This window comes from Tachyglossus aculeatus, chromosome 4, assembly GCF_015852505.1.
Source record: "Tachyglossus aculeatus isolate mTacAcu1 chromosome 4, mTacAcu1.pri, whole genome shotgun sequence".
NCBI classification, from domain to species: Eukaryota; Metazoa; Chordata; class Mammalia; order Monotremata; family Tachyglossidae; genus Tachyglossus; species Tachyglossus aculeatus.
Window position 1 is genome coordinate 96,278,872 of NC_052069.1, and position 13,273 is coordinate 96,292,144.

Below are 13,273 nucleotides of genomic sequence, written 5' to 3' on the forward strand. Positions count from 1 at the left end.
TAATACAATGTTTTGCACACAGTAAGTGCTCAATAAATATGATTGAATAAATGAATAAAAGACGGAAAGAAAGGAGCAGCCACGGCATTCCAGGCCCTGGACTGCTACATTGAGGTGGGGATTGGCTCCAGACTTGTATGCTTCATTTTAGGTCTCCCACTGACATTCCATATTGCACAATGGATGAGTAAATGCAATTCTACCTACCTCATTTTTCAGATCTCAAATTGGGACTCTAAGTGTCATTGCTGAAGTGGCAAGGAGCACTCAGGTGAAAGAAGTTGCAAGTTTTCAAGGTATTATTACTATGTTTGTCAGAAGAGAATGGACAGAAGTGAGTTATGAAATCTTCTCTTAGAAAATAAGATCTATCATTAAAATGATGCAAGGGAGACTACTGAACCTAACCCATAGTTTCTGTGTTACCTTAACTTTGATGTATAATGCCTCAACCCAACAAAGGTAGTAACAATAGCCACATTCACAGGGGCATATAAGCACACACATGCTCACACAAACACACACACCTCTCCAGGACAGCAAATTATTAGACTGGCTTTCCCAAGTCACTATTTTACAACAAGGCTTAAAAGTGATTATTTTATGCCTCACTCCACTACAAGATTTTCCTCTTGGGAAAATTGGTATCATACTAAGAAATAAGCAAACTCCCCAGAAAGATTCCTTAAATCTTAAAAAACAACAACAAATAGAACCAAACAGACAGGCAGGGAACTTGGTAAGATCATGGGGAGAAAGAAGGAGAGTGACTGGTGTAAAGAACGCAGAGGTCAGAGCAGGGTCTAAGAATTCATTATTATTATTATAGTATTTATTAGGCACTTACTGTATACCAAGCACTGCACTAAATGCCAGGGTATAAACAAGATAACCAGTTCAGGCATTCTCTCTCTCCCTGTAATGCATAAGGCTTGGCCAAGCACAGTTTGGGAAGGGAATGTTTTGGTTGAAAATTCTGTTTGGGGTCTAAATTTGCACAGAGCAACTCTAACATGTCATGTCAAGTGATTTTAAGGACTCCTGAGCTGAGCAGATGAAAGATACCTTCAACCACAACTTCTTGGTCCCTCCTTCAGGTTTACTCTGGGAACCCTAAAGAGATCAGAATTCTCCTTGATTGGCAGATAACATTTTGGGCTTTTCTACCCTTAATCTTGTCCCTCCATCTCACTGTTACCTTGGATGTCCTCAGAAAAGATCAGAGCCCTGATAGAAGAGCCTGGGAGCTGGGGTGAGGGCCAGGGTCATTCTAAACACTCCCTAAGCAGCTGTGATCCCTCTCAGGGTCACACCTGGAGAGTTTCCAGTACTCTACCAGTTTCGACTATGGGAGGGAGAGTCAAGCAGAGGTCTACCCATTCCATTCCTAGCTTGGGCATTGGCTAGCAAGTGGAAGGCAATCTGCTATGTCAAAACTCAACCTGCACTGGGCAGCAGTGGCATGGGAGAGAGTCGAGGGTGGAGACTCAAGTTTACTGGGCAGAATAAGTAGGTGGTAAATCATTTCCATATTTTTACCAAGAAAATTCTATGGATACACTACCAGAATGACTGCAGATGGAGGTGGGGCATTCTGGGAGAGATATGTTCATGGTGTCACTATGGGTCAGAGATGACTCGAAAGCATAAGACAAGACAAAATAGCTGTGAACCAGGTGGACTCCAGGGCCAGTCAAGAGGCATACAGCGACTCTATGCAAGGCCAAAATCATACTGTCTGCCTAAGCTAAACCTGTTCTTTTGGGCCCCCTTGGCTGACACATGAAGTTCTGGAAGATATTAATCTTTTCCAGCAAGATTAACACACCAGAGACATTAGCATGGTTCACTGATTCCATGACTCTTCTTTAACTTGCTATCTGGTTTGTCCACCATCACTGATTCAGAACTAAAGTTATACATTTTCCCCAGATGATATAAGGCAATTTATTTCAAATACAAGATCTTCACACTGTTGTAATTAGGTTTATTTAAACAATTATGATTCAGCTTTCTATCCCCAAAGACAGAAGTGAATTCCAGCATAAGTCACTTTGTCATGGGTTTGTGAGAAACAACTACTTTCCAAGCCCTCCCTGGACTCACGGGGAACGTTTTAATGTTGTATGTATGTAGGTAGAGAGGGCGATAGAGAAAGAAAAGGACAGGAAGAAGAAGAGGGAGGATAGAAAGAATGAGAGTGAGTTGGAGGGAATGGGAGAGAAAGGGGAGAGAGAGAAGAGGTGTGAGGCAGTTTATTCATTTATATTAATGCCTGTCTCTCCCTCTAGACTGTAAGATTGTTGTGGGCAGGGAATGTGTCTGTTTATTTTTGTTTTGTACTCTCCCAAGTGCAGTGCTTTGCCCACAGTAGTGCTAAATAAATATGAAGTGAATGAATGAAAGGGAGATAGCAGTTGACAGATTTTATTATATTTGCTAGTGCGGCTAATATCAATCAATGCTTACTGTGTGCATGGCACTGCACTAACTCTTTGAGAGAGTACAGTACTGTTGGTAGACATGATCCCTGCCCTCAAGGAGCTAACAGCCTAATGGGGGGAAACAGAGATCAATTACAAGTAATAGTACCAACAATAATAATTACGGTATTGTTAAGCACTTAGTATGTGCCAGACACTGTACTAAGCACTGTGGTGGAAACAAACAAATCAGGTTCAACACAGTCCCTGTTCCACATGGAGCTCACAGTCTCAATTCCTCTTTAATAAATGAGGTAACTGAGGCACAGAGAAGTGAAGTAACTTGCCCAAGGTCACACAGCATACAAATGGCAGAGCTGGGATTAGAACCCATGACCCTAAGGTACTGCGGGGGGTGGGGTAAGTACCCATGTGTTTATGGGGTGGGTGTAAGTGCATGGGAGATGCAGTATGGAGGGAAAACAGGGTGAGGGATAGGAATGAGAGTTTAGTCAGGCTAGTCTTCCTGAAGGCGATATGATTTCACAAGGGCTTTAAAGACTGGCAGAGTGCTGGTCTGTTGGATAGGTAGGGGGAGAGAATTCCAGTCAGGAGTGAGGGTGTGAACAGTTGAAAAGTAAAGCAAGATTTCCACCTCTGATTTACAGCCAATGATATTTCCATCTCTACCCTGAAATGCATCTCTTCTTTCATTCATTCAATTGTATCTATTGAACACTCACTGTGTGCAGAACACTGTATTAGGCTCTTGGAAATTACAATTCAGCAACAAATAGAGACAAACCCTACCTAGCAATGAGCTCACAGTCTAGAAGGGGGAGACAGACAATAAAACAAAACAAGTAAACAGGCATCAATAGCATCAAAACAAGCATCTCTTCTTCAGTGCTTACAATGGATACCATCAGAGGGACCCATTCTGGGGTTTTCTTGTGAACATAAAAACATCTGTTGGCTGATATAAAGGAAGTAAACAAGTCATGCTGTGGCTTTCAAATCTATTTCATTTTCCTTGAAAAACCAAGCCTCTGATGTTATTCAGAGTGGCACAGTTTTGGGTGATTCTACATATTGGTAACAAATCCTTCAGCTGCAATTTTAGTGGATCCTGAGAATATAAAGAGTAATAATTAGGGAAAATAGATTTTATTTTATTATCCCAAGACAAATTTGCAAAGCCTTAATTACAAATAGCCGTATTTATCCTATTTTCCTGGGATAGGGGCAGGGAGGAGCAGGCGGAAGGAGTGGAGAGCTTGGAAACCTGCTGAAGGAGGCCTTGGGTTTTGTGGAGGAGAGATTGTCTCTCCATACATTCTCCCCTCCCCCCAGTCCTGCTGTAGAGCCGTGATATGGTCTTTCCAATCAATCAATCAATCATATTGATTCAATTAATCATACTTGTTGAGGGCTTAGGGTTTGAAGAACACCATACTAGGTGCTTGGGAGAATACAATACAGCAGAGTTGTGATTCTTGCACAATCAATCAATCAATCAAATCAATCATATTTATTGAGGGCTTATTATGTGCAGACCATGGCACTAACTGCTTGGGAGAGTATAATTTAACAGAGTTGAAAGACATGTTCCCTGCCTACAAAGAGCACGGGCTTTGGAGTCAGAGGTCATGGGTTCAAATCCCGCTCTGTCAATTCATTCATTCAATCATATTTGTCAGCTGTGTGACTTTGGGCAAGTCACAACTTCCCTGTGCCTCAGTTACCTCATCTGTAAAATGAAGATTAAGACTGTGAGCCCCCTATGGGACAACCTGATCACCTTGTAACCTCCCCAGCACTTAGAACAGTGCCTTGCACGTAGTGCTTAATAAATGCTATTATTATTATTATTATTATTATTAATAAGCTTTACAGTCTAAGGGGCAAAGGAGCTCACAGTTCAGAGGAGGAGACAGACAGTAATATAAACAAATAAATTATGGATATATGTAAGTGTTGTGGGGCTGGGGGTGGGGTGAATACAAAGTGCCCAAAGAGTACCAAGAAGCCTTGGGTGAGCTTTTTGAAACCACTCAGCCGATGTTCAAATTTTTCTTTCTCTTTATGGTATCTAGAGCAGGTGGCCTAGTGGGTACAGCATGGTCCTAGGAGTCAGAAGGACCTGGGTTCTAATCCCCACTCTGCCGCTTGTCTGCTATATGACTTTGGGCAAGTCACTTCCCTAGGCCTCAGTTCCCTCATGTGTAAAATGGGGATTAAATCTACCCCAGAGCTTAGAATAGTGCTTGACACATAGTAAGTGCTTAACACATACCATCTTTAGTTAAAGAATTAATTCAAATCCAAGTCTAACCCCAGCAAGGGGCAGACTTCAGATATGTTGGAGAGGGGTTAGTATGAGAAGCATCTCTGGGCTCCCAGCAATCACTGCCTCAAGCTCTGGCCAGAGGCATCTCAAAGCTTATGCTTGTTATGTACATTGTAATGGTAACAACAACAACAACAACAACAATAATAATAATAATAATAATAATAATAATAATGGTATTTGTTAAGCGCTTACTATGTGCTAAGCACTGTTCTAAGCACTGGGGTAGATACAGGGTAATAGGTTGTCCCATGTGGGGCTGACACTTTTAATCCCCATTTTACAGATGAAGAAACTGAGGCACAGAGAAGTTAATTGACTTGCCCAAGGTCACACAGCACAAAGTGGCGGAGCTGGGATTAGAACCCACTCCTCTGACTCCCCAGCCTGTGCTCTTTCCACTAAACCATGCTGCTCCTAATGATACGACAAGGGACTTGGGAGCTGGCGTCAAATGCCATGAGCATCATCAAAAGCCTTTGAGAAATGCATCTAGGATTTGTTGTAAACTGACGACTGTGCTCTTGAGGCACACACCCAAGAGGAAATGCAGACAGAGATGAATTTCCAGTTAGCATGGCCCAGGGGACAGCCAATAAGCTTGAAGGGATGATGCTTTGAACCTACTATGTACTCTGCACACAATCAGAGGTGTACATTAATGAACTGAGAACATAATTGTCAGGGAATTCTTACTTAGGGAAGACTCCTTTCCAGTGGTACACTGATAGACAAAGATATAGGAAACCTGAAAGCCAGAATGGCTCTTGGGAGAATGACCTAGTTGGGTGACAACAGGGCATCAGACTCACAACTGGTCTCAGGATGTCTCAATTTAGCTTGAGTTTGTGAGTTAGTTGAGCCGAGGAATCAATATCTTTGAGTTCTAATTTTGATTCTGCTTCTCCCTCGCTGGGTAACCCTGGGTGAGACAGGTAATGTCTCAGGACTATAATTATCCTTGCTATGAAAATGGAATGATACAACTGATGTGCTTTTCAAGACTCAAGACATGTGGATTGGGAGCTGGTATTTTCAGACTCAACAGCACCACAATGCCAACGAATACAATTAAGGTTTATGGATAGATCAGGAAGTAACAAACTTGTTCTACAACTTCAGTTATCTCCTCCCACTTACTTCTCACAACATTGTATTGAGAAGTAGTGGAAAGAGCTCAGGTCTGGGAGTCAGAGGACCTGGGTTCTAATCCCAGCTCCATGACTTGCCTGCTTTTGTGACCTTGGCCAATTTCTCTGTGCTTTTTCTCTTTTGGAAGTTTCCTCAACTGTAAAATGGGAACTCAATACCTGTTCTCCCTCTTACTTAGACAGCTAGCCCCTTGTAGGACAGGGACTGTGTCCAACCTTATTGATTTGCATCTATCCCAGTACTTAGAACAGTGCTTAACACATAGTAAGCACTTAACAAATATCATTTACAAAAAGCAAACAAAAAATCCCCCCAAAATCATATCTTTCCTGGAGGATAAAAGGAGCAGTCATGAGTTGATGCTACTGATGCCTGTTTACTTGTTTTGATACCTGTCTCCTCCCTTCTAGACTGCGAGCCCGTCATGGGCAGGGATTGTCTCTACTTGTTGCTGAATTGTACTTTCCAAGCATTTAATACAGTGCTCTGAACAGAGTAAGTGCTCAATAAACACGATTGAATGAATAAATGAATGACTATATTTTTTTGCTTTGCAAGACTTATAGTCTCATTCATAATTTTTAATATATGATCAGCGATCCCTGAAAGTTAGATGTAAGAGATTTATGGGCAGGAAAATGCCACTTCTTTAATCTGTACTTCCTAAATGCTTGATAGACTCACCACTACTGCCACTAGATTAAGATGTCTTGATCTGTGCACTAATCAATTAACCTACCCTATTCAACCAAAGGGAATAGGAAAGACTGAGGTTCATTGGAGATAAGACTTCTATCTGTGACCTTTGGACATCTGGTATTTGTCCCACCCACAATCCCACAACTTTAGTCCCATATCTTTAAATTATATATTATAAATTACTTCTTTATTTGTATTAATGTCTGTCTCTTTAGACTATAAGCTTACTATGGGCAGGGAACGTGACTACCAATTATTTTGTATCATACTCACCCAAGCAGTTTGTATAGTGTTCTGCATTAAATAAATATGAATGATTGATGGATAAATCTATTTCATATATTACCAGTGCAAGGATAAAAGTTGGTTATCTGGGCACCACATCGGGAATGTCTAACCAGTCAATATCCAACCTGAAGAGTCACAGTCCAGGAGAGGTTGAGGGATAAATGGCAAAGAGCCCTGTGAATCCCTGCCCCAGCTGGGGTGGCCAACATTCCACTGTGGCTCCACTGCCATGGCTTTTGGCTCCCTCCCTCTTGTACTCCCCACACTGAGTTCACTGTGGGCAGGGAATGTGTCTCTTGTATTGTAATGTATTCTCTTGTAATGTGTCTCTTAGAGAAGCAATGTGGCTCAGTGGAAAGAGCCTGGGCTTGGGAGTCAGAGTTCATGAGTTCTAATAATAATAATAATAGCATTTATTAAGCACTTACTATGTGCAGAGCACTGTTCTAAGCGCTGGGGAGGCTACAAGGTGATCAGGTTGTCCCATGGGGGGCTCACAGTCTTCATCCCCATTTTACAGATGGGGTAACTGAGGCACAGAGAAGTGAAATGACTTGCCCAAAGTCACACAGCTGACAATTGGCAGAGCTGGGATTTGAACCCATGACCTCTGACTCCCATGCCCGGCTCTGCCACATGTCTACTGTGTGGCCTGGGCAAGTCACTTAACTTCTCTGTGCCTCAGTTACCTCATCTGTAAAATGAGGATTAAGACTGTGAGCCCCACATGGGACAACTTGGTCACCTTGTATCCCCCCCAGCACTTAGAACAGTGCTTCGCACATAGTAAGCACTTAACAAATGCCATTATTATTATTATTATTATTATTGTACTCTCCCAAGCACTTAGTACAGTGCTTTGCACACAGTAAGCACTCAATAAATACGATTGAATGAATGGGGCTATTACACTCACTGAGGAATAATTGTGCTTAATTCCTAATAAACTGAGTCACAGGACTCTGTGCATCTTTAGACTGTAAGCTCCTTGTGAGCAGGAACTGATCATGCCTACCAACTCTATTGTGTTGTACTCTCACAAGTGCTTAGCACAGTGCCCTGCAGAGAGTAAACACTCACTGAATAACACTGGTTGATTGACTGCTCTCTAAGAATCCATTTTAGAAAAGTATAAATTAAAATTTGAGCTTCCTTTACTCAGGAACTGTAGTGCTTTTCATGGTATTTGTTAAGTAGTGTTTACTATGTGTCAAGAACTGTTCTAAGCACTGGGGTACATACAAGTTAATCAGGGCAGGGACAGTCCCTGTCCCACATAGGGCTCACAGCTTAAGTAGGAGGGAGAACAGGTACTGAATTCCCACTTTGCAGTTGAGGAAACTGAGGCACAGATAAGTGACATGCTCAGAATCACACAGCAAGCAAGTGGTGGAGCTGGGATTGGAACCCAGTTCCTCTGGCTCCCAGGCCCATGCTATATCCATTGGGTCATGCTGCTCCCCTCGTAATATTTTAATTTAGTTGGTAATTTAAAAGAGCAACAGTGATTCTGTTGTCTAGTGAAACTCCCTCACATTCTCACTGCAGTCTACATCAATAGCTGCTCAGTAACCAGGGTTTACCATGATGCACAATGTGAGCCAGGAGGAAATAGTTTCCTGCTCAGAAGTTGGTGGAAACCGACCAAGTTTGTAACAAGCAAATATTCTTTGAAATGTTTAACAATATTTCACCTCATCTATATCCCTAAAAACAATTTTTGGACTCTGGACTTATAAATATAAGTCTTGGTGTTCATTTTCTTTCTGTCACATTCAAAATTTCTCATTACCAAATATGTACAGTCTTGGCAAATATTTGGATCACTAACAATATGTGCAAAGGTGAAAATGAGGTGAGGCTGCTATATTTATTCCTCACAATTTGATAGCATTGGCAAGTGTCTATGGAAAATCTCTCCTTAAATAGGATGATGCATCCCAAGATGTTGGCAATACAGGAATGAGAAGAAGCAACAGTTTCCTGGACAGTTTGGGAATCTATTTCCTGACCATTTATTGCCCAGAAGAGGACCTAGCATCCTTAGTTACAGGCCGCAGAAAACTTATGAGTGGGAGGGGAGCATATTTTTCAAGGGCTTTTTGTGTCAATACAAATCAATCATAATTAGTGATCATGACAAACAATATTAATATTATGGCATTTACTAAGTGCCAAGTAATAAACAATATTAATATTATGACATTTATTAAATGCTTACTGTGTTCTAAGTTCTGAGTTAGAAATGAGTACAGAGGTCACAATCTATCTCATTCCCATTTTACAGATGAGGAAACTGAGGCCCAGAGAGATTAATTCACTTGCTGAAGATCACACAGTAGGGAAATGAAGGAATTAGTACTTGAACCTGATTCTCCAGACTTCCAGTCCCATGTTGTTTCTGCTAGACCCTGCCACCCTAGAGAAAATCTATGCAGAAAATCCTGAAAAAGAACTGTGGAGTATTGCAACCTTTCTCCGTCACTGAGTTCACCAGTACTGAGGCATGATGAAATACAGCCTGGCCTGAGAAGCAACAAGGCCTAGTGGATAACACAAGAGCTTGGGAGTCAGAAGGACTTGGGATCTAATCCCAGTTCTTCCACTTCTCTGCTGTGTGACCTTAGGCAAGTCACTTCACCTCTCTGTGCTTCAATTCCCTCATCTGTAAAATGGGATTAACATTGTGAGCCCCCTGAGGCACAACGACTGTATCCAACCTGATTAACTTGTATCTAACTTGCTCCTTTTATTCTGACTTGCTCCCTTTATTCATCCCCCATCCCAAACCCACAGCACTTAGGAACATATCTGTAATTTATTTATATTGGTGTCAGTCTTGTCCTCTAGACCGTAAACTCATTGTGGGTAGGAAATGTGTCTGTTTATTGCTATACTGTACTCTCCCAAGTGCTTAGTACAGTGTTCTGCACACTGTAACCACTCAATAAATACAATTGAATGAATGAACGAATATCTATCTCAGTGTTTAGTATAGTAGCCGGCACACAGCAAGGGCTTAATACCATAAAAAAAAAATACAGACCTCCCTCCTCCCTGGAGCTAAGTGTTTGCTATTCCTATTGGCTGCTGAATGGAAAACTGGAACAGATATCATTTAGGAAATTGTTGTACTAAGCCAGGCAAATTCTTCTTCTAAGCAGTGAGGTCAGTGACGCCTCACAAACTGATCACTGTTACATTGTATTTGGGTTCCACAGCCCACTGGGAAGATCATTTTTTCCTGACAAGGCATCTGTGGAAGTCTTTCTCTCCTTTCACAAGGTCCTTCTGTCAGCCTTTGTCCCTGATGCCTTTGTTAAAAAAAACAAAAAAAACCCATAAAATCTTCAGGGATTGCCATAAAAAATGCCATGTTGGGGGAAAACTAAGGAAGAAAATGGGCTGAGAAATAAGCAGGAACTAGAGTCTGCAGAAAAGCAAATCACCATCCACAAATCATGGAAACAAATGAGTTCATTAACCAGCAAATCCACAGTTTACACTCTAGGGAAAATGTCTTTTGCTATTTACATGAAGAAGTCAGAGCTCCTAGTAACCCAGGTGTGAAGGAGAAGGCAGGAGGTGATTTGTATTTAACTAGCAATTAATGTGATGTATGAACATAACTGATTGGTCTCTGTTGATCCTGACAGAAGTTAGAAAACAATTTTTGGTTAAATTGCAAAGAGTTTCCTATGGAAAACTCCCCAACTGCCCAAATACCCACTGCTTCATTTCAGGAATATCCAACTATTGCTCTGAATCCTCAAAGACACAATCTTCGTACACCTGAATAAAACTACTTTGAGTCCACCTAGCTAATCTGCAAAACCTATGCTCTTGGTACTATTTCCTGCGTTGTAAACAAAGATGCTTCTGTATCCCAAGAAAATATCATTTTTTTTCTGAAATAATAACAACTGGAATTTATAGAGTGCTTTTCTTTATCCAAAGAGTATTTTTGATCTTACTCATCAGTCAAATGACAGATCTTTGTGGGCAGAGAATGTGTCTGTATTGTTATACTGTATTCTCCCAAGTGCTTAGTACAGTGCTTTGCACACAGTAAGCACTCAATAAATATGATTGAATGAATGAATGAATAAATTTATTGAGCCACAGCATTGTACCAAGAAGTTGGAAGACTACAATAGCCGTAAAAACATAATTTCTACCCTCAAAATCAAATGTGGAAGAGACAGATATAAAAGTATTTATAATTAGGAGGAAAAGAGAATAGAAGTGTAGATAAGTGAATAAATAAGTACTTAAACAGTAAATAGTAAAGAGCTCTTAAAAAAATCAGTATGGATGTAAATAATAATAATGGCATTTATTAAGCGCTTACTATGTGCAAAGCACTGTTCTAAGCACTAGGGAGGTTACAGAGTGATCAGGTTATCCCACAGGGGGCTCACAATCTTAATCCCCATTTTACAGATGAGGGAACTGAGGCACAGAGAAGTTAAGTGACTTGCCCAAAGTCACACAGCTGACAATTGGCAGAGCTGGGATTTGAACCCATGACCTCTGACTCCAAAGCATGTGCTGTTTCCACTGAGCCACGCTACTCTAGGTAGCTCTGAGTACACAAGTGTTGAGGTGGTAGGTGGAAGGGCAGTCCTGGGGAGAAGAGGATTAATCCAGGAAAATCTCCTGGAAAGGGTGAGCTTTCAAGAGGGCTTTGAAGATGGGGAGAGCTATATTCTGGGAGTTTGAAGGGGGAGGGAGTTGCAGGCAGAGGAGAGCATGAGCAAGAGTCTGGAGATGGGAGAAGTGAGGGTGAGGGACAGAGAGAAGCTTTGCTTGGAAGGAACATAGATCCCAAGCTGGGAAGTAGCAGGTGAGAAGGGCAGAAAACTGAGAAAGAGGAAGCTAGTGCAGAACCTTGAATTCAGTGTTTAGGAGTTTCTGCTCAATATAGAAGGAAACTGGTATGCAATAGCGGTGTTTCAGAGATGTGAATGGAGTGACGTTTAAGAGATCTATCACCTCCCTTCAAAGCCTTACTAAAGGCACATCTCCTCCAAGAGGCCTTTTTTATGGCATTTATTAAGCACTTACTATGTGCAAAGCACTGTTCTAAGTGCTGGGGAGGTTACAAGGTGATCAGGTTGTCCCACAGGGGCTCACAATCTTAATCCCCATTTTACAGATGAGGTAACTGAGGCACAGAGAAGTTAAGTGACTTGCCCAAAGTCACAGAGCTGATGGAGCTGGGATTTGACCTCTGACTCCAAAGCCCTTGCTCTTTCCACTGAGCCACGCTGCTTCTCAGACTAAACCCACTCTTTTCTCTTTTCCCACTCCCTTCTGCCTCACACTGACTTGTTACCTTTGTTCTTCCTCCCGACCCCAGTCTCATAGCACTTATGTACATATCTTTCATTTATTTATTTGTATTGAAGTCTGTCTCCTCCCACTAGACTGTAAGCTCATTGTAGGCAGGGAATGTGTCTGTTTATTGTTGTGCTCTCCCAAGCACTAGTACAGTGCTCTGCCAACTGTAAGTGTTCAATATGATTGAATGAATGAATGAATCCCATTTTGTCCTAACAATATCTCTATGAGGGAAGTGTTATTAAACCCATTTTCCAGATGAAAAACTAAGACCCAGAGAGGTTAAATCACATAATTAAGTCAATTAATGGTTTGGGTTGGGTAACCACTTGTGTGAAGAGGTCTACACTAAGGCTCTCCAAATTCCAGCCTTGTGCTCTGCCCACTAGGCTATACCACCTCTGGCAAGTGTCAGGGATGGTATGGGTTAGCAGCCAGGACCGTTGCTAAGGTATGTTAGAGAAGAACATGGCTTAGTGGATACAGCATGGACCTGGGAGTCAGAAGGACCTGGGTTCTAATCCCACCACATGTCTGCTGAATGACTTTTGGCAAATGACTTAACTTCTCTGGGCCTCAGTTACCTCATATGTAAAATGGGGATTAAGAGTGTAAGCCCCATGTGGTACAGGGACTGTGACCAACCTGATTAACTTGTATCTGCTCCACTGCTTTCCCTCTCAGGGTCGCACCTGCAGAGTTTCCAGTACTTTACCAGTCTCGACAATGGGAGGGAGAGTCAAGCAGAGGCATAGCCATTCCATTCCTAGCTCGGGCAGTGGCTAGCGAGTGGAAGGCAAACTGCTACAGGTCAAAACTCCCCTGTACGGGGCAGCAGCGGCATGGGAGACAGTCGAGGGCAGAGACTGAGATTTACAAAATACCACTTCTGTATTTTGACCAAGAAAACTCTATGGATAATCTACCAGGATGATTGCAGATGGAGGTGGGGCATTCTGGAAGAGATACGGCCATGGCGTCGCTATGGGTCAGAGACGACTAGACGCCATAAGACAAG

The 13,273-nt window shown here is 41.9% G+C and overlaps 2 non-coding genes across 2 annotated transcripts; both read left to right on the top strand.

Annotated features, from left to right (window-relative positions):
- Window positions 1-1,295: 1,295 nt before the first annotated feature.
- LOC119927725 lies at window positions 1,296-1,433 on the top strand. The gene has a single exon (XR_005450701.1). It is a non-coding gene; the product is annotated as a small nucleolar RNA SNORA7 (small nucleolar RNA).
- Window positions 1,434-12,929: 11,496 nt separating this feature from the next.
- Window positions 12,930-13,067, top strand: LOC119927864. The gene has a single exon (XR_005450830.1). It is a non-coding gene; the product is annotated as a small nucleolar RNA SNORA7 (small nucleolar RNA).
- Window positions 13,068-13,273: the final 206 nt, after the last annotated feature.